Here is a 19,577-nt window from a genome sequence, read left to right as displayed (position 1 = left end):
ATGCAGAACGTATTCTCGGCTTATTCCCAACTGGAAATTGTTATATCATTTATAATCATCGGCACGTTTTATTTGCCAAGTACTTGGCGTGTTTTTCGCATTCGCAATGAGTTCTATTTCATTTGTGATTTATTGCAAAAACAAATAAATTATAAAGTAATTTTGTAAAAAAATAACGAATTGATAATAATAATATTCATGGAGCATTTTCCAGGTTTTTTTCGCTTTGCATTTTTTTAAAGGTCAGTGATCTGTGAAAGAAGGAAAGGGAGAAACGTAATAAAAGTAGAACTTTGGGTTTATTAATTGGCGTTATGTACCCATCCCTGTCCCTTACAAATAGAGCATTTTTTAAAGAGTCTCACTACTCCAAACACATCTCTCCCATTATAAATCAATATTCTTGTGACATTTCGCTTTGATTTCGCTCTATTGCCTTCTAATAATGTCATCCTCTTCTTTTTCTCTTTGAACTCTCACAAAACGCCAATGCTTTTCATACTTTTTCAATGGCTTCTCTTTGCAATCAATAAACCACTAAATTTACATTGTGAATATCTCGATTCACCACAAGAGAGTAGGGCAATTGAATTTGATAGCCATCAAAATTGATTTGAAATTAAGGGAAGAACGAGCGCGAGTCCTCTGAATGCTATGCCATCAAGTGTCTAGTGGCGACTCCATGAATAAATGTATAAAAATGACAAAATGAATATTGAACGGTTAACCGATTTCTTTTTGTGGTCATTGGGAACAAAAAAAATCTTATGAATATTTTTCATTTAAATGGAGTTCGCGTAAATGAAAGAGCGAGCGAGCGGGGTGGCGAAATAAAAACGAGAAAAGATAACAAAAATAAATGTAAGATTTTTTTTGTAAAAAAAAGAAACATTAAAATCTGCAAAGAGAACATTTTGAGTTTAGTTTTGTAACCTTGGTAATCCATTGTCAATGTTGAAAGGACAATATTTGCATACACTCGAAGAAAAATGTTGGTTCAAATATGAGAATGAAAAAATCATTGCATGTAATAGTTTCAAGGGGTTTTATATGCATTTGAGGTCCTCTATATAGGGGAACGAAGGTAGGGAATGAATTGAATGATGGATTAACTCGAGGCTGATACCAGTCAATAGAAGAGACTTGTAAACCATCAATAAACTATTTGTCAGCTGTTTCAAAAAAAAAAAACCCTCATCGAAGAAGTTAAATGAATGATGGCATTTTGAAATCGGTTGCCGGGTATCTAAGGCCATCTGGCCTGTAATCTCGAATAGAAAAACAATCTTTCTTCTATCACTTAGTAGGTCTGAACTAAGATTCGTGGAAGGTATGCTGACTGCTCACTACTGGATCAGATATCTCATCTGAAGATGGGACAACAGTGTCCCTGACTACTGTAAACTAAGTGAAAATGAAGAAGAGGTAAAAACAATGGAACATCTAATTTGCAGATGTCCCATGTTATCCAACAAGAGACACAGACTTTTTGGCAGCTTGGAGACAGAAATTTTAACGTTTTTCTCAGACATAGATCCCATTATCATTTACAAGCTTGCCAAAGACATTCCCTGGCCATACATCATTCCTAACTATACATCACTGTATGAATCGTTTCTTCTTCTTCTAGATCCTATATCTCTCCTATCTCCAAAAATGGTATTTCTTCTTAGCATAAACACAATGGACCAAAGGTTTCTGAGTAGAGCAGTTGCCGCTGGGCAAACCGAAACCACAGGCCTCTATACAGTTCTATATAGGGAAGACCTTCTAGTTCTATATAGGAAAGACCTTCTAGAGATCTTTATTTATACCTTACACCACACTGTAGTCAGGGTATTATGTCTTTGTGCAATTGTTTGTAACATGGAGAAGGAGCGAAATAGACCCATAGTTACTTTTGAGGATCTTCATAGAATCACTTTCTGACGACGATTTATGCATGTCAGTCCATCTGTCCGTCTGCCCATATATCCTTGTGAACAAAATGCGGGTCGTATTTATTATCCGATTGAGATGAAATTTTCCAAATACTATTTGTTTGGCTCAAGGACGATCCCTATTGGTGAGAATCGGATAACATTTAGATATAGCTCCCATATATATCTAAAACCGATTTCGGGATAATTGTGCACTAAATGGCCAATACCAGTCCAAATGACCTGAATTTTGGCACATACAACCGAATGCAGTCTAGAAGCAAGTGCATCAAATTTGCTGAAAATGGGTTCAGATATAGTTATAGCTCCAATATACATGTTTCATCCGGTTTGTCTTTACGTCTCACACTCGTAATATGCTCTCCACAACAATGATATTTGGTACCAGATATCTTATAGAGCTCGGAAATACCTTTGCCAAATTTAATAGAGATCGGCTCAGATTTGGATATTCCGACTAAATAAATAAGTACTTTCTAGAAGCAAGTACATCAGATTTGGTGAAAATCAGTTCAGATATAGCTATAGCTCCCGTAAATATGTTTCATCCGATTTGGTGTTAAATTCCCTCACAACAAGGATATTTGATCAAGATCGAAAATACTTCTGCCAAATTTTATCGAGATCGGTTCAGATTTTTATATACTTCTACCCTTCGGTGGTGCTATACAAATTTTGTCATTTCGAACTATCTCGAAGTATCCGTTTGAGATTCCATAATGTATGTTTATCTTTGTCTTTCTGTTTAAATCAGGATAGAGGCCACATTATTTCATGAAGTGTTTTGACATTTTTATATGGTTTACTGATAGCTCCCAAGTAAGGATATCTCCTAAATTTCTGTACCTTGAAGTTTCAACTGAAATATACCGAAGCTATAAATGGATGTTTAAAGCTCTTACTAGGTAGAGGTTTTTTCAGCAGAAAATATTTGATATATACTATAACATATACTACAACTTTAAATAAGAATACCACCCGTGTCTCAGAAAAATTTAGTAACAAAATTAGTTGAAATTTTGCAATTCAAGTTCTATGACGATGTTAATCCTCCTTGCAGTGAGTATCCAATATTGCTTCGCTTTTTCTAGAAGCCCTATGTTACTGTACCTTAGGGTTTTCCGTAAACATATATTTCCATAAACAAATTAATTCAAAGCCATGTTCTGACAGAAGACGATATAGTGTTAACGTTTGATTTTATTTGAAAGTTTCCAAAATTCCTTCCCACATAAACTTTTTTCCTCGAGTGTAATGGCATTGCGCGAAATATCCATTACAAAATAGGAGCATAACAACAAACCACCGCACAATTTGACCATAGCGCCACAAGCAAATGTTCCACACACAGAGACACACAGCATGCAAAAACTGAACAACTCTTCTAATCTGGAAGACGATAAATAATCGATATCTGACGAGGCTAGCAAAAGTCATCATGTTTGGATGTCCGCTTAAGGTCGTCGGGCAATATCGTCAGGCTGTTTGGCTTCTGATGTTGTGTTTCGGTTATCATCGTTATTTTATTGAAGGCTTAATGGTCACAGCAGCTACAGCTAAACAAAATTCGAGGCTATACAACATAACAAGAAAATGAAGACGAAGCAGCAGAAACGCAAAAAAATATTAACCAAAAAGCCAACAAGAGTTGCTGATGTCTCAGCCGGGAAGCCTTGCTATGTGTGGCTGTACACCGGCAGCCAGTTAAATGTTTGTCGTGACGACACTTCATGTAGCCGCAAAAGACAACAACAAGCGTTTTGTATTAAAGAACCCAACAGCACATGCTGTAGCAAGCTTCTTCTAAATATTGTCCATTGCTTTGTTGTTGTTTTGCATCTCTTCTGTGGTTCCACACTTAAAGCATGTTCCACAGTGTTCTTGTCTTTTTTTCTCGGTGAGCTGTTGAGTTATTTCTTGTTGGCGTTTTGTTTTTTTTGCCCTTTTATCAAAGCAACATTATGAATGAATGAAGTATCATCGCCATCAACTTGAGCCAAACCACAGTCGAAGCAGGCAACCAGCACTTGTCCGCCAAAACGAAATGGACCATGCCATTTCAAACCGAAACGTAATGGCTGGGATGGGGGCAGCAGTCACAGCTGCAGCTCGAACATTGGTGTCATAACTACAAATTGAAGTCAATGATTTATGGCTTTGGGAAAATGTGGCCAAAAACGACCAAACTGGCTAAAATAGCTGAGTCGCTGTGAGCTTGGTGTCGGTGTGTGTGTGTGTGTGTGTGTGCGTATGTCACATACATCCTGAAAACGACAACTTCATCTCATATCTGAAAAATCGTTTTGTGTTGGATTGCTTTATTCGTGTTTCGTCTTGCAACATTGTTTGTCATTGAAGGAAGCTGTTTTCTGCTAACCTTGACTTATGATTTTAGGCAATTTGAAAATTTTTTTCGTGATAGAAATAAAATTCCAAAAAAAATGTTAAAGGACTAAAGCTAAGAGGAGGTATTAAAAAAATTGTCAGACAGTCAATGGTAAGTTATTAGATGTTATTTGGAGATTTTTGTTCTCAGCTCAAAGACATTTTTTTCGTTTTGCCATAAACCAATTTTAAGTGTTTTGAAAGTCCTGTCACATGAAGTATACATATTTAAAAATTAACAAGTAAGGAAAAGTCAAAAGTCGGGCGGACCGACTATATGATACCCTACACCACCATGGATATTTTGTATAGCTCGCGTATCAAAAGAACTTATTCGAAGCAGATCATACCACCTATCAACATTTGGCTTTAGAACAGTTATAATTTGGTTCAAAAGGAACTAATATATCGGAGGCATATCCAATTCTGAATCGATTTGAACTAAATTTGACGGAGACATTTTTATTATTTATACCAAATAACATTGCTATGGAGTGCATGATGTCACTTCGAGAAGGATTATATTAAAAAATACATATATCGGAGCCGACTTCCTGCAGAGTTCGCCCGAAATTTACTTCATTTGGGCTGATATTAGCCATTATTTGCACAATAAATCGCAATAAGGATATATATGGAAGCTCTAGCTACATCTGAACCGATTTCCATCAAATTTGATATACTTGCTTCTTGACTGAACTAGGTCGGATGTGCCAAAATGCAGGTTATTTGAACTAATATTGGCCATTTGATGCACTTTTAACCCGAAATCGGTTGAAGATATGTATGGGAGCTATATCCAAATCTGAACCGATCTTGATAAAATTTAGCAGAGATATTTCTGGGCTGTATCTGATATCAGGTACCAAATATCATTCTTGTGGAGTGCATATTACGAATGTGAGGGACTTAAACACCAAATCGGATGAAACATATATAAAGGAGCTATAGCTATATCTGAACCGATTTCCATCAAATCTGATGTACATGCTTCTGGACTGAATTAGGTCAGATGTGCCGAAATTCAGGTCATTTGGACTGATATTGGTCATTTGATGCACAATGAAACCGAAATCATTTGAATATATGTATGGGAGTTCTATCAAAATGTTAACCGATACTCACCAATTTCAATAGGGTTCGTCCTTGGGCCAAACAAATATTGTTTGGAAGATTTCATTTCAGTCGGATAAGAAATGCGACCTGCACTTTGTTCACAAAAATACATGAACAGACGGACCCACAGACTGACTGGCATTCATAAATGGAAAAAATGATTCAATGGAAAAAGCTAAATATTTCAATCGAAGGTCTTAAAATGAAATATTATCGTTCATGTGGCGCCCGACGTAAATTTGTTGGTACTTTGAGGCCCAAAATATTTTCCAACCATATGTATTAGTAATTTTTTCACAACCCGCCCTTGCCTTTTGACACCATTTGCAAATATTTACTTAATCAAAGCCAATGCTAAGCACAAATTCCTTTCATGCTCCTCAAAAAAAGGACATTTATAAAAACCCCAGCATAACTTTGCTCAAAAACCTCTCCAAATAAAACAAAAGCCAAGCCCCACATTTAACAACCTTTGAAAAACGGGCTCTTTTCCTCATCTTCTATTCCCTTAATGCCTAAAACGCAATAAAACTATTTTTGTGCGATTTTGCCAGAGGTTCGCAGGCCAAAAGGCAAAGGCACCATTGTGGCCGCCGTTAAGAGCAGCGCCAACAATGCCAACAAACAAAAAAACGGAAGGGTTAACCCAATTGCCCTGAAAAACTTAGTTTTTGTGTTTTTTCTGTTGGTGGCTACAGTAGCTGGAATTGTGGCATTTTGTTTGAATTGTTGTTGTCGTTGTTGTTCTTGTATTCCCTTTTTATGTGGCATGGCGCTATTGATGGCTTCAGTACAACTTCTGCAGCTGCTGCTGCTACCGATGGTGCTGTTGCCATCCATGGCTTGCACTTTGTTGCACTTTTGTGGTAAAATGTTGCACAATAGCAACTTTATGAGTTTATGATCGTAAAACCATTTTGTTTGCCCCCCAAAAAAGGCCAAAACAAAAAAGCAAAAAAAAAAAAACAAACAAAAATAAAATAGAACTACATGAACTTTTGTTTAGTTTCTGTGTTTAGAGTACTTCTATCACACAAACACACACACGCGCACACACAGCGAAACTCGCTTACTCATACATAAGCCATTTTAGTGCTTAAGTTTTTGTTTTTGCAACTAATAAAAAAACTATACAACTAAACTATTGAACCAATGATGTTGCCACTGATGACGACGATGATGATGATGGCCATGTCAATGGCGATGATGGCAATGTCGACAGCGCCACGACTATGACGACGTCGTCTATGTCAGAGAACCTATTGAGCTGTAGTTAGAGTGTGGTTATGTTATTGTTATTCTTTTCTCGTTATTGCTACCTCTTGACGCCTTTTAGCCACTGCCAATGGCGAAATCAATACAGAGAGAGAAAAGGAGATAAAATACTCTAGAAAAATACCGTGGCATTAATTTAAGAGAATTATACACACATATCTATCGATATATCTTAAGAACAAATTCTTAATTTTTAATTTCCAATAACTCCATTTCTCTCTGTGTATTTTTTTCTTTTTGTTTACGAGGGGTTAGTTTCGAATTGAAGCCCTCAAAATAGTTTCTCAATTTGAAAGAGCAAAAGAATCTTGAAAAGCACAATAACAAGATAAAAGCTCTAAAATGGTTCCAATCAAGTAAAAACAGTTTGACATTTGTCGGTCAAGGAAAAGTGAAGGAGGTTTCAAGATATTAATTTGAGGCCTAAATGAATGAATGGGAAAATTAAATCGAAGAGAAATACTTCTTAAAAAAATATTGGAGGATTTTAAAAGATATGTGGTCTTCAATATATAGAAGAGCTTTACAGATAGAATAGAGATAGAAGTCTTATAGTCATTGAAGAGTGAGAACTTTCAGACTGAGAGGTCTTCTTGACACAGAAGAACTCAAAGGCGCCTTAAAGAGCTTAAAGAGTTTTTTAGGCATGGAAGAGCTTAGAAAGGTCTTCTAAACATAGAATAGCTCAGAGAGAAGTCTTTTAGACCTTGAAGAGTGAGGACTTTCAGACTGAGAGGTCTTCTAGACACAGAAGAACTCAAAGGTCCCTTAAAGAGCTTAAAGAGTTTTTAGAGTGGAAGAGCTTAGAGAGGTCTTCTAGACATAGAATAGCTCAGAGAGGTCTTCTAGACATAAAAGACATAGAAGAGATTAGAGAGGTCTTTTTGACGCGAAAGAGCTTATTAGACATGAAAGAGCTCAAAGTGATTTTCTAGACATGGAAGAGCTCAGAGAGGTCTTCTTGACATAGATGAGCTCAAAAAGGTTTTTCTTAGATTAAGGAGTTCAGAGAGGGTTTCTAGACATAGAAGAGATCAGGGTGATCTTTTAGACATAAAAGAGCTCAAAAAGATTTTCAAGACATGGAAAAACTTAGAGAGTTCTTCTAGACATAGAAGAGCTCAGAGAGTTCTTCTAGACATAGAATAAGTCAGAGAGGTCTTCTAGACATGTCCGTCCTTCTGTTGTAATCTCGCTAGAGTCAAAACGAATATAGATAGGAAGCTAAAATTTTGCACCGATCTGTCCCGTTTTCTGCAGACAGGTCAAATTCGAGGATGGTCTATATTGGTCGATATTCGGTATTTTGATGATTTTAGCCACATTTCTCAATGGCATTGTCTGAAATTCTACACAAGGAGTTTTCTATGAGTACTTTATCCCCTGAAAGAGAATTTTCCACGATATCGTATAGCTACCATACAATGGTGCCCCCCGATATTCGGTATTTTGATGCGTTTAGCCACATTTTTCAATGGAATAGTCTGCAAATCCACACTAGGAGTTTCCTCTGAATACTGTACCCCCTGGAAGAAAATTGTCTATAAGGTCTATGTTTTAGTATAGCGCCCATATAGTGCTACCACGACACATTCGGTACCTGCAGGTTTTTAGCGACATTATTCATCGGAATTGCGTCAAATTTCGTATTTGAAGTTCCTAATGGGTACTACAACCTATGAGGGCCAATTGTCTATGCAGGTCCACGTCTTAGTATAGCCCCCTTACAACGTTAGCGGAATTGTTTCGAATTTCGCATTTGAAGCTCGGAATCGTTACTACAGCCCATGACAAAAAATTACTTATGAAGGTCTACATCTTCGTATATTTCCCATATAATGGTTTTCATTTGAGCGGTATTTTTCGACGGATTTTTTTTTTTTATTTTTCACGTTACTTCCGAATGTTGGAGAGTATAAAAAAAACTTAGCTATTTTTTTACTTGTTTAAATTCTAGTTGTCAATTTAAAATATTTCTTTGGTTTCAAAAATACTATCGATTGCTAATCAATTCCAATAGAAAACGACATAAAAGACCCTTGCAAGTTTGATCCTTTCCCTACCGGTATTTACCTGCAAATTTCTGCCCATCTTAAATTAAAGTCACTGAAACAATCTTTGAATAGAATTCTCTCTTTGTTTATTTTCCTTCCTTAAAAATCACTGGAGGATGACAAATCCTTGGCAAAAAAATTGCCGCTTGTCAACGCCATAAGTTTTGTGAATTGACTTTATAATTCCGTTTTCCAACCCACAGCAAAGCAATGAATTGGCAATTGGAAGACGGTTCCCCTTCTTCTTTCTGCAATGACAAACCCAAAACTGTCTTAACAAACTGTTTTGTGGCAAAATGAAGACCTGTGTGCGTAATTTTAATATTGAAATATTTAAGCAACCATGAAATTAAAGAGCTCTCGAGTCAGAACGCTTCAGTCGTTACAACTACAAACGCCACCCTCACCTTTTCGTGGCGCAGACAAATGCGAATGGCATTGCCTAAAACCCCAAAATAGAAATCCACCGTTAACTCAGCCAAAAGCCAAATAACCAGTTAGTGTTCGGTAGGTAACCAGCGGTTGTAAGGGAAAGAATTACGTTCCAAAACCCGCCAAGTCATGGTGTGCATTGCTGTGCAGTAAATTTTCACCAAATTCAAGAAGCAAATTAGCAAACAAATCTCCTTTGGAAACAAAACCAAAAGAAAAAACACCGATCCAATTCACGCAACAGACAAACCTTAATTTACATTAGAAGGAATGCCATTTAAAAACACTGGCAGTGAAAAACCCCACAGATACCGACATAAATGATGGCAGGCCTTCGCCCTGGTAAGGTGAGGGCAACTTTGTTTCACAGGATATACGATTTGTCAGACAGAGCAGGGCAAACAGGAAACATATGTGCCTCTCAGTGTTCCACGATTGCCATGGCCTTGCCATTCATCCAGCCTGTGTGCAGAATTGCCTTGCTTAGCAAAGAAATTGTTAAAATTACTGCACCCAAAGGTGTAATTGAATCAACAACCCCATAGCCAAACAGACCAGGCTAAAAAAAAAAAACAGTTGAAGCTATGAAAATAAAACACCAGAAATGTAGCAAGGAATGATAACGACTTTTGCTAATTTTAACTAACTTTGAGGAATGATAAAAACCCATAGACTTTAAACAATTTATTTGAAAATTCCATGAATTTGTTTGGCAAGAATTTTTAGGGGGGTGGTAAAGAAGGCCAAAGAACATTTGCAACAGTTTAAATGATACTTAACCAAGACTTCTGGAAATTGTATTGTGAAATACATTTCCCGTTGAAGTGGATATTTTGAAGAAGGGAATATTTAAAATTGGTGAATTTATATCAATTCTAATACAAATTAAAAAAAAAATATTTTAGTTGGTTAACTGATTTTGGAATCATATTTCCTTCAGGTATTTCCCAAAGCTAAATGAAGGTTCCCTGATTGTATTTTTTTTTTAAATTACTAAAATTTTCCAAACCAAGTTTCCAAATGGTCTTCAAAAATAAATGGAATAATAAAGGAATATAAAGACAAATATGGCCCATGGAATAGAAAAGAGAAAGAGAAATTTCCACACCTAAAACTTGGTTCTCGTATGTTTCCAAGAACTTGGTCTCAGATAATAACTTTTTTGTTTCAAAAGGTAAACACCCACACAGGCGTTGTAAAATGGCCACAGTTGCCAAATCTCATAACTAACCCAACACATTCAACACAATGAAAATACCAAAAATTCCCCAAGAGAGAGAAAATCCCTCAAACTTCCGTTATACTCATTACCCATAGTTTACAGTTTCGGTTTAAAGTTAAAGACGACAACTTCCGGTGAACAGCTACAAAGAAACATAAACAAATTTTAAAAAGAAAAGAACACTTCAACACCACAGCAGGTAACCAAGTCATGGCAGCCACCTCTCGCTTCTTCTCTCTCATATTACCAATAAAAAAGAACACGAAAGAAGCTATGAAAGAAATGACCAACAACTGCACATACTTAAAACCACATGGTATAACCACAAAGTGTACTAAACGAATGAACTGGCTTACAAACGCCCATTTCCAAAAAAACAAGGGCGAAAAAAACGAAACTCAACCCACTGTCTCCTAACGTTACTCCATTTCAAATACCTGCTGCTGGTCGACAATAGATATTTACCGGAATGGATACAAGTATTAAATACAGACCCTTATGGTATAACAGCCATACGGGTCTTCGACCACACAGGATCGTACCGACACATACTTGGACACTAAACACCAACACTGCCAGCAGACAGACGACCAACCGACCGACATTGAGTATTTATTTTGACACCCACCGGCCAACAGTCAGCTGTGCTGTTGCCATCCACCATGGCTACAAAACGGAAACGGAAGTTTTCACTTGTTAAGCGAAGATTCACTGAAATGTTACCATTGTTGTTGTTGTTATTGTTTCGTTAGTTAGTCAGTTTAACATTGAAATTTTGTAGAAGAAAGAAGGAAGAACATAGAAATCAAGTCAAGAATAATGGCAGTAGTTGTTAGGAGGGAAAACGGGGTAAGTGAGCATATATAACACAAGGAATTTCAGAGATAAATGCAAATTAAAATTTGATGATTATGAACGAGGAGAGATTGGAAATTTTGGATATTATTAAAAAGGGGTTCTATTTCGGTATTGAATTCAAAGACATTTTTCAATTGCTGAAAAAATGTTTGTTTTTAAAAAATACAAATATTCATAACTCTCTAGGAGGTTATTTTCCTCAGTCAAATTCACTATAAAGTTACAAGGTATTTTTTAAGGCTATTTTAAGTCCCCTTTTTAGAGATCTCAATCAGAAGTAAGACATAAGCTGCTTCAAAAATGATAATGAGTTCCTTAAAGTATGCTATAAAAATTAAAATATAAAATTAAAAAAAATGACTTAACCTAATAGTCTTAAAAATGCCGAATATAGCCGTTAATATTGGGGTCTATAAGAAGACGTCGACCTGCATAGGCAACTTATATTATAAGCTATTGCAATATTCAAAAACGAAACTTAAAAAACCGGTTAAAATCATCAAAATACCGAATATTGGGAGTTACAGTTATATGGAGGCTATACGAAGATCTGAACTTGCATACCTGTTAGGAACTTGTCTGTACCTATTAAAAACTTCGAATACGAAATTTCAAACAATATCCGTGAATTTTGTACCTAAATTCTTTAAAATACCGAATATGGGGAGCTACTGAAATATTAGGCCTATACGAAGACCTGGACCTCCATGGAGATTTTCTGACATAGACTGTAGTTCCCATTACGAACTCTAAATATGAAATTTGAAACAACTCCCGTGAATAATGTACCTAAAATTGTCAAAATATAGCATATCGGGAGGTATGTGGGCTATACGATATCGTGGACCTATATAGACATTTCTCCTCCAAGGGGTAAAGTGCTTAGAAAGACCTTCTAGTATTGGTTTTTAGACAATTCCATTTAAAAATATGGCTAAAATCATCCAAATTCCGAATATAGGGAGGTACCGTTATAGGGGGGATATAGGATATCGTGGACCTAACAGGGGGTAAAATACTCAGAAGGAACTCCTTTTGTGGATTTTCAGACAATTTCATTGAAACATTTGGATACAATCATCAACATACAGATTATCGGGGGGCTATACGATATCGTGACCCGGTATAGCCCATCTTCGAACTTGAACTGTCTGCAGATGAAAGACTGATCTGTGCAAATTTTTAGCTTCCTTTCTGATCAGGAATATATATACCTTATTAGGTCTCAAATTATTTCGATGGTGGAGGGTATAAAAATTATTTGGAGCTCCTTAAAGTATGCTATAACATTTAACATACAATGTATGAACAAACGAATTTATATATGACTCTAGCATAAGGTATAATCTGCCCTTAAGATATCAAAATTTTAAATTACACCTTCTAAATTAAATTAAATTTTAAAAATCTATTATTTTAAAATTATTGTCAGAAGCACCGAAAAGTATGCTATTAAAATTCTAGAAAAAAGTTCACTTTTGTACAAGGAATATCATTATTCATCCTATATTTATTGTTTCATGTCTTAACATTTTTCTATAGAAGACGATAGTTTAAAATTGTTTTCTTCCGTAGCACATGAAGTAGTATTAGTCTTAGCTAAACTCAGAATTTCCACACAACCATCGTCTGGGTTATTACATGGGCAAAATTTTGAAAGACTCCATCCTTGTAAACGAACATTTTCGGCCAATTGTGCATGGCAAACAATATGATTGATTATAAACTACAGACAACTACAGGCAGTTAGGACATAACCTCACTCTTGCTCATCCACTGACTGGCTGCCTGACTGACTGACAACGGCAATATGCAATGTTAGATCGACAAAAGGATTTCACAATGCAAAAACCAAAGAAGGATACACGGCCAGCAAGGCTCATACATAGATCATGTAATGCATGCAAATGGAATAAAGTAAAACAGGACATGAACTTGTTATACAAAGGAGGTTATTAAAATGCATGTATCCGGTGCATGTGTATTTCTCAGTGTGAGTGTGTGTGTTTGTATTTTTCCCTGGTAGTGCAGCGCACTTACCTATTCTGACTTCTTTGCTTGTTTCCCATTTTGCTCTCTATTATTCCGTTTGCGTTGTTAGTATTGATGCTGTTGTGGCTTTTGTTGGCTTGGCAATCATTGGCCGACAATGAAGTGATGTTTAAGGCAAAACATTGCTTTGGATATTATACCCTCTCTCACACAAACACACACATGCAATTGGTCCATACCTCCTCCGACGATGAGATTATACAATCAATGGCCATAACATTTCAGTATGAAACAACATCTGCAAAAAACAACATCTCCAAAGAGTCCGGAGGAGGACCAAATGTATCTCGAAACACTGATTAAAGGATGTCTGATATTGAGGTTGCTGCTCCTGATGGTCCCATGGTCGCACTCTGTTATCCTTGCCATGATTTAAACTATTCAAAGATGACATATGCCTGAGTATTCAAAATCATCTCTTATGGTTGATATCTTCATACTCATGGCATTTTTTCCGAGAAAAAAAAAAAATCAAGTTATGGCCTAATTTGTTTGCGAGTGTGTGTGTGTGTGAAGATTTGTAAGGACATTTGCCTATGAAAGTATGAATACACCTTCGACCTCTGGAGACTACTTGGCAAACACAAACATTTCATTTATGCTTGCAAATGTGGCATCCAAATAATTAGATTATTGTCGGACATTTATCCTCACAAGTCTACAAAATGTCAATGTCATTGTCGTAGTTGACCACAAGTGGCATTTATCCTTGCTAATGATTTTTTTTCTTAAAGATGTGTCAAGGTGGTCGTGTTTGCAGTTTAAAGTTGAAAATGAAAAACAAAAAATATCGAGAATATCAAAACAATTTTGGAAGAAAACCATGAAAAAATCTGGAAAATAATCTAAGAAGGCGAATTATAAAAAAGACACGGAAATTGATTCGAAGGTGCCTTGAAAAGGACGAAAATCCAATTCAAAAACCACCCATTTGAGAAGATCAAATGAGTAATGCCTTCATAAGACTTGGGATTTGGTGTAGCGCAAAATAAAGATTCTTATGTATCCAAGTCCATAAATTATCCCATTTGTTGTAGGTAAAGATGACCGTTTCATAATTTATATCCTATATCACATCGTAACCACACGACCGAAACCTCTTTTGAAAACCCGAAACGAATTACCCCATGCGATCTCAAAAAGATGCACATATGTTGGTCCCCATCTTCAGGTATCTTTCTATAGGATGGTCCAATTTTTTCAAAATCATGAAGAGCTGAAGTAAATATTATATTAACTCAAACCCCTTTTATTGATATTTTGAGGGTCCTCCATACTTTTTCACACCGATCGGATAATATTTAATATTTTGGGTCTGTAACAAACAGAAAACTATTTCGTAAGGCTTCTCAGTATTTTTACGATATCATACCCATCAAATTTGGTCACAAACTCTGGGGAGTCTGAGGTAATTTTCATCGATTTGGAGTCTGAGGTAACTTATCCACTCTCTTGAGATCTCCCAAAATTTACGGAATTGTCTCGCATTGTCTTCAGAGCCTCAACATTTCTCAGCAAAAATACTCATTACAAATTAAGTTACCAACCGCTTACTTTTTTGGCCACCGAAACTCGATTAAATAAGTACTTATTTTAAATATCGTTTTAGGAGTTCTTATTTATCGACTTTTATTTGCCAAAAAAAACTACATATTTAGTGAGACAGGCTCTTGTTAAAATAGTGGACTGGAAGCCCGGTATTTTTGCTATGTTCAATTCTTCTTCAAACCTCATAATTTCAACCTTCACAACTATCCAGACTATCCAATATTTTCATTCCCTAACTACATTCGATCTATTCACCTCTTCCAACAAGACCAATTAATTACCATCCTTCGCCTTTATGTTCGCCCATTACTTCCACCGGCCGCATCGTTGCTAGTTTATGATATATTTGCAACTATTAAATGCAGAGTTAAAAGAGAAATAAAACACTACCATAACTACTCCTCAATGTCCATCATTCATCAACATCATCATATGGGAGCATAAACAACATTTGTCCCCAGCAACCCCCCCCTCTCTCTCTCTACCAACCAGACTGGCACTGTTGTCAGAGGCACACAGCATAACATTACCCCCACGTACCATGTATCACCGTCTAATCATTACCGTCATTTAAATGTAAATCACTCTCTCTCGGTCTGTCCATTAGACTGTCTTCCTTTGGCAAAATCGTTTTCTTCTTTTTTTTTCGTTGAGTTCATGTGATACGATGTGTCAACGTGTGTGTGTCTGTGTGTGTTTCTTTGGGTGTGATGAGTGACTGTGACTACACAAACAACTTTTTAGCAAAGAGACACTTATCTGTCTCAATGCCTGTCGTTTGTTAAACTTTATAACACAACAATTCTCTCTATATATTGCTGCTTACTCCTAACATACAACAGACAGGGTTACCAACCAATAAGTATTACCAAAACGATCAATATGCAAACAAGGAAAAGACCCAAACCTACAACTCTATCAAAGAGATTATCTCTTGGACACTTTCGGAAAAATCATAATTCAAACGATAAAATAATTTAATTCTGAAATTTCAATTAAAAAGATGACAAAAAAACAAACCTAACAAGCAGGCTTACGACTTGTTGACATATAGGTATGTATACAACCAACTTCAGACTGCTGTCATTTCCAAGCCACTGGTCCGACAGCTGTTAAAATTATTCCAGTGACAGCTCATTATATTGTTTACAAGCGTACAAAAGCATTTCGGTGAGAATTTTCCAGAAAAAAGTAGAAGTGGACGGAAGAAAACAGTAACATCAGCAGAAATGGTTCGCAAAGTAAAGAAGCGACTTGATCGAAACCCGCGTCGCAGTGGTCGAAAAATGGCTCTTGAGCTAAACATATCGCAATATTCCATTCGGCAATTGAAGAAAAATGAGCTCGGCATAAAGCCATTGAAAGAAGAAAGAAAATAGACTCAAAAGAGCTAAAGAGTTGTTTCGCTTGGCCGAAAGTGGTGGTGGTGAACTGCCGAATTTGGTTTTCTCCGATGTCCAGCAGTTCGTAAACAAACAAAATTATCGTGTTTACTTGCGAAAGGGGTCAGCTGAAAATGTGCACCTTCGGTTGACCACCATAAATCAAGCGCCGGCCATGGTGATGGTGTGGGCAGCCATAACAGCGGATGATCACTCTCCGCTCGTATTAATCGACCGTGGTACCAAAATAAATACCGAATATTATGGTGAAAATATTCTGAAGGGTGTATTAAAGCTTTGGGCACGCAAACAATTTGGCTGCAGACAAAGGTCTCTGTCTCAGCACCATCGCACTTAGCACGCGCCACCCATAACGGTTACAAAATGAGATTCCTCGCTTCATATTCAGCGCACCTCAAGCAAGCGCTTCGCCGGGAATGGGCCAAAATACCGCAGAGCAACATTCGGGACGGTTTCATTGGCCGTTTGAAGTCCATAATTAGTGTCAAAGATGACCAATTCGAACAAATCTATATTTATTCTAAAATTTAATGCTATTTCCGACATTTTTTGCTTCCATTCAATAAAATTTAAAAAAATTAAAAAATTATGACGTTTGACTTTGTTGCAGTTTTTTCATCTCACCCTGTATTTAATTTAATTACGAATATTGAGAGACTCGAACCAGTTCTTTTAGAAATTAGGAAGACAATTTGGCATTTCTAACTCGTCTTTGGAAAGAAATATCACTTTGTTTGAAAATGAAATTTAATTTTCAAAACATGTTTCAAAAATTTTGCTTGGAAAATACTTTTGATTATCAATTTGTCTATTGGGCATAGTTTCTTGGTGTTTATGGGATTGGACAGAGCTTGCATATTTACTTGTTTCTTTATTTGTTTGTTTATTTGCCATAATAGCCGTTCCATGTTTCTGCAGAAACGACAACTCTTGAAACACCACTTTTTTAATTCCAATTTGCATTGGTTCGCTTGATTGGCTGGTTGGTTGTATCTTTGCAAGTTTCTAGCAGAAAAGAAATATTTGTTGTCTGCTTTCTTATATGGTGCACACAAAAATACAACAACAATGACAACAGTAACATTATAGTACTCATGCCACAGCTGATATCTTGCTCCCCAGTCCTGTGGCAACCAACTGTCATTAGTGATGACTAAACTACGACTGGCCGTCGTGGTTTGAGTATTTTGTCACGCCACTGACAATGAGTTGTGAGCAATGTTTGAGGAAACAGCCAGCGCCAACGACAACATAGTCCAATTGTTTCGCTTTTGGTCCCGGCCTAACTCTTTGTGTCTGGAGAAAAGTGCGGCCGACAGAGTGCTGCATTATCTTGTAAGTTTGAAATCAACCACAGCGCCAGCTAGTTAGCCACCATGGTGAAGTGGTCGGCGTAGTACAAATCTAAAAACAAAACAAACAACAATGACGACAATGTGCAACAAACAATGCACATTGGAGTGTTAGCTGCTCAGCATCGAAGTACAATCGGGGCTACACTGCAACAAAGGAGTGGTGGCTAACACATTTATCTCTTAAGTAGTCTGGTAATGGGAGAACTAAATTGTAAGCAAAATTTTTTGATAATGAGCGCCATCTTTCACCAAACAGGTTATTGTCTGAGAGACATAATTTATCGGCATACTTTTAGGCAAAAATAATAAATACTGAATTGAGGTAAAGATATAAAACTACAAAGAAAATACAGGATGAGACAAAAAACTGCAACAAAGTCAAAGGCCATAATTTTTACATTTTTTTTTTAATTTTATTGAATGAAAGCAAATAATGTCGGATATCAAATTTTAGAATAAGTTTAGATTTGTTCGAATTGGCCACCTTTGGCACGAATTGTGGCCTTCAAACGGCCAATGAAATCGTGACACGCTCCCCGAATGTTACTCTGCGGTATTTTGGCACATTCCCGGCGAAGCGCTTGCTTGAGCTGATAGACACTTTGGTATTTTTTAATGCCAGCCTTGCTCTCTAAAATACTCCAGAGACAATAGTTCAATGGATTGGTATCCGGAGATTTTGGTGGTCATTGTGAATGAAGAGAGGAACCTCATTTTGTAACTTTCTTCTATGGCGCGTGCTGAGTGTGATGGTACTGAGTCCTGTTGGAATGTCCAAGGGCTGCGACCAAAATGTGTGCGTACCCAAGGCTTTAATACGCCCTACAGAATATTTTCGCTATAATATTCGGCCTAATTCGGCAGTTCACATCTTTCGGCCAAGCGAAGAAACACTTTAGCTCTTTTGAGTCTACTTTCTGTTGCGGTGTAAGTTCTTGCACTTTTAGGAATTTCAATGGCTTTACCCCGAGCTCATTTTTTAACATTTGCCGAATGGAATATTGCTATATGTTCAGCTCACGAGCCATTTTTCGGCCACTGCGACGCGGGCTTCGACCAAGTCTCTTCTTTACTTTTCGAACCATTTTTGCTGATGTTGCTGTTTTCTTCCGTCCACTTCCTTGACGTCGGGCTACGCTACGCCAGTATCACGGTAACGAGCGAATCATCGAGACACAGAAGATTTATTTACATTTAAATGCTGGAGTGCTCTAAGGATAGCCACTTTTGGTTTTCCAGCCAAATATAAAGAAGTCACTCTATCACGCTTGAATTCAATTTACGCTGGAATAATTTTAACAGCTGTCGGACGAGAGGCTTAGGAATGACAGCAGACTGAAGTTGGTTGCAGTTTTTCTCACCCTGTATATTAATATTTACTACACTATAAAGCGTTTCCTTTCAGAAAACAAATGATTTGAATCGCCTTAAAGTATGCTATAAAAACATTTGAAAGAAATGTAAAAAGGTAGCTTTACATAGGTTTGTAACATTATGTGTATCCTAGCCTTAAGAATTCCTTTTTAAATTGTTTGCCCTTCTACTTAAATTCTACACTATTCTAAATCTCAAGATTAAATTTGACCTTAATTCATAAGATCATCATATATATGTATGAGCAAACATAAATCACGCAGTAAAAACCGCCTCAGATAAAAACGAAAATGGTTCTTTCTCTACGCAAAATTAAACATATGTCAAAACTTACATTTTACCCCCATTTAACGAAAAAAAACCATTGTTTTTTCTCCAACAATTCCTTAGGCCTGATGGCATATCTTGAATTTGATGTGTCTACACGTCTTCAGATTATAAATGACCAACCATAATCACATAATGTTGCCAACACCAACATAATGATTTTCTTAAGTGGTTCTTCAAGTCTCCCAACGCCACTATCCTACTCTCCCACACACACACACTTACAAAATCCTTCT

Source organism: Musca domestica, unplaced genomic scaffold (assembly GCF_030504385.1).
Source record: "Musca domestica strain aabys unplaced genomic scaffold, Musca_domestica.polishedcontigs.V.1.1 25, whole genome shotgun sequence".
NCBI classification, from domain to species: Eukaryota; Metazoa; Arthropoda; class Insecta; order Diptera; family Muscidae; genus Musca; species Musca domestica.
This window is presented reverse-complemented; position numbering follows the sequence as displayed.